Here is a 3,344-nt window from a genome sequence, read left to right as displayed (position 1 = left end):
AGGGTCAGGGTTCGGGTCTGGGTCAGGGTCTGTACTGCCCTGCCACCGCAACACAGAAGTGAGGAAAGTGAAATGGAGATAGAAGTGTTCGTTCTCCACGTAGTTGATGCTGGCAGCTTCTTGCCTCCAGCATTCCTGCACCTCAGGAGCCTGGGAAATGACAACAAATGTGAAAGTTCCTGAAAGTAATTTGCCTAACACACCACAGCGTAGCACTTCCGTATGCCCACACCACACCTCTGGCTCCCAGCTGCTCTCCTGTGCTTCCCTTTAGCTACCTGGGAGGCACCTTTTCCATCTCCTCAGATCTCAGAACACCCAACTCATGGCTCTAACATTCTTCCCCTTCCTCTCAACATCTTCCTGGTGGTCTCAGCTTTCTGCCCTCCAGATTAGGGCCTTATCATAACAGGACAAGGATAGCACTGGGGTTTTTTTCTGTAAGGAAGCCAAATACTCTTAATTAAAATATAAAAATTAAGAGGAAGGGAAAAGCCAAAATGACAGCCAAGTGGAAGTTTCATTTGGTGCTCAAACCACCTGAATACTTATGCTGCAGCTGCAGCCGAGAGCTGGCCCTTAGATGCCTGATCAGGATAAAGCCCCAAATCCTGCCACTAAGGTTTCAAATGACAAAATAACATCATCTAAGGGAAGGCAAAATGGATAAACACAAACATCGCCGTATGTTTACAGGGCCTTCACAGCACAGTGGTTCTCTGATGGCACCCAGAACTTAGCAGTATGAAGAATTACAAAGGTCAAGTGCTATTTATAAGCAATGCACCCTTAAATCAACACTAGTGACAAAAGAGCCAAGCACTTGACTTGCAGAACGGCAGGTGATTCGTGACTTTCTCCACAGCTTCTACTACTGATGAAGCTTACAACCACCTCACCATTTGGGAACGACATCCGTTGCTAGTGTTGCTCTGGTTGGGAACTCAGCAGGCTGGCACGTTCATTCCTTCAGAGCCAGAAGGAATTTGTCATTACAGGAATTCTCATGCCACTGAACTGGCAGCAAGGTACACAAGCCTCTTAATCCCTTTTTATACTTCTACACTTGTGCCATAAAACCATTCTCCACTCTCCATCTCACTACCTCTCCAAGCAGACAAGTCCCATCTGCCACACACTTGTCACAAACTACGCAGGATATGACACAGGTTTCAAATACATCAGAAAGTATCAAATCAGAAACTTTAAAACATAAAAGAAAATTAAAAAAAGGTGGCAGTGGGAAATTATTTTCTACCTTGACTGTGAGGTTCACAAGCTGCTAGTAGTTAACGTTAATGGCTCACTATTTCAAGGTCGTGATGGCAACAGTTCTGCAATGTGTGGATATCAGCGAGAGAATTGCTGCCTTGCACCAGTTCAAGTGCTCCACCTATACCTTGTCACAGATTTTTTTTTTTGTTTGTTTGTTTTAAATGTTTATCAGGGTAGGATCTGCCTACCAAGACCAGATTTTAAGTGAAGTTACATTATGCTGCTCTTGATTTAAATACAGCAAGATAGCTCCACTGCTACATTCAGCCACAAGAACATAAACACCTCCAGCTCCATAGACACCCATACATTATTTTTGTAAGGAACAAATGACTAAACATGGAACAACACTGTGAAAAAAGCAAAAGAATGCACACAATCAGCATTTCCCTATTTGGACCAAAACCCAAACATCTCTAACAGCAGGTAAGTCTGAATTAAAAATCAACCACATCCAGATCCCAAATGGGGTAGGGGTTATTGTATGCCACAGACCTGGACTTGACTGTTGAAGGAAATCACGCACTACGGAAAATTTGAGGTGGTTCTGCGGAAGTTTAACTAGAGCCTTGGCAACTTCACTTGGGACATGAAAGGTACGTGCGCTACAGTACCACCCGCAATAAAGGAAACTAGTCTCGCAGTTTGAGTTCAACACCACATCTGCAAACAAAATGAGGCTGCTACATTTGAGGAACACTGATGGAAACTTCACCTGCCATCCCAAAGTTATGCTACGGCATTTCTTCCCTTTTTGCCACTTTCCTCAGCCTTGGTACATCTTTTGCAGAATCTGAAGCAAGGGCCCATAGCTTCTTCCTGTTTCTAACAGTGAATGTCTGGGTTTCACACGTTGGTTTCTTGTGCGGCGCCAATAAGACCCAACACTCGCCTTCATAAATGCATCCGTACACTAGGCAAGAAAAGGAAAATTACCAGTCACGACATTGTACTGCTCACAGGGCAACAGAGTGCCCCACTCGTAAGAGGATTTAAGGCAGTAAATAACCCTCAAATATCTTCATGAACAAGCACAGTTTAATCATGTGCTTTTAATCTGACTACCGACACAATCTAACAAGAAGACACATTAAGGGAAGCAGAGCTGTAGTTAAAAAAGTGGGGCTTCTCTTTCCTCTCCTGAGGGTTTACCATCCAGAGCTGGCTGAAGTTCTGAACCTGTAAACCGCTCCCCCATGCTTGTATGCTCGCTCTGGGAAACAAAGACGGCTGTTTGAATGCTTTTGCAGGTACAATCTTTCTTTACTTTTGAGTTGGAATGAAATGAAAAGCTGCCATCAGTCCCACTTACGGCACAGAGACACACCTATGTTCCATGCACATGCCTGCCCAGAAACGCATGCAGAGGGAAACCATCCCTTGGGTATCAAACACAGAAACAGCACTGAAAACCTTGACTTCTGAGAGTCCCTGCAGCGTTCTCCCAGGTCAATACACAGCACGCTTGTGGCAAGATCACCACTGCGTGTGCGTCACTTGCTTTCATTTCCATCTTCATCTCTAACCTGGCACTTGCCACCTCCAGAATGCAGCATGCATAAAAGCAGTTCCGTTTACTACAAGCACAGCACCGTGTGAACCTTCTGCATGAAGCCCGGTATTTAAAGAAATTGCTATAAAGAATAAAAATCTGCCGGCACCACTGACACACAGACACGCTGTGTTTTCTGAACAGGGACGATACATTAAACCTGCAAACTAAGGACTGCGACAGCTCGCTCCTTGCCCCTCTTCTTTTGCCCTCAGGCTGGTGCAGGAGCTCCTTTCACCAGAGCAGGCACACCACAGACGAGGGGAAGGGTGGGGAGGGGATAAGGGCAGAGGGGGAAAGGAAAGACCCACAGAAACAGCTTTGCTGCCCACTGCCAAAGTCACAAGCCGCTCACGGATCCTGTCCCCTCGCCCTGCCTGTACTGGTCTGTGCCTCCGTCCCCCTTCCCGCCCCTCCGCTCCTCTCCCTAGCCCTCTCTCCTGCTGCTGATCCTGCATTCCTTGCGGCACCCCCCTGCCCCTCTGTCCTGCTCCATCCCTCTGCCCGCTCCTCACCA

This window comes from Falco naumanni, unplaced genomic scaffold (genome assembly GCF_017639655.2).
Source record: "Falco naumanni isolate bFalNau1 unplaced genomic scaffold, bFalNau1.pat scaffold_99_arrow_pat_ctg1, whole genome shotgun sequence".
NCBI classification, from domain to species: domain Eukaryota; kingdom Metazoa; phylum Chordata; class Aves; order Falconiformes; family Falconidae; genus Falco; species Falco naumanni.
Note: the sequence above shows the minus strand (reverse complement) of the source record.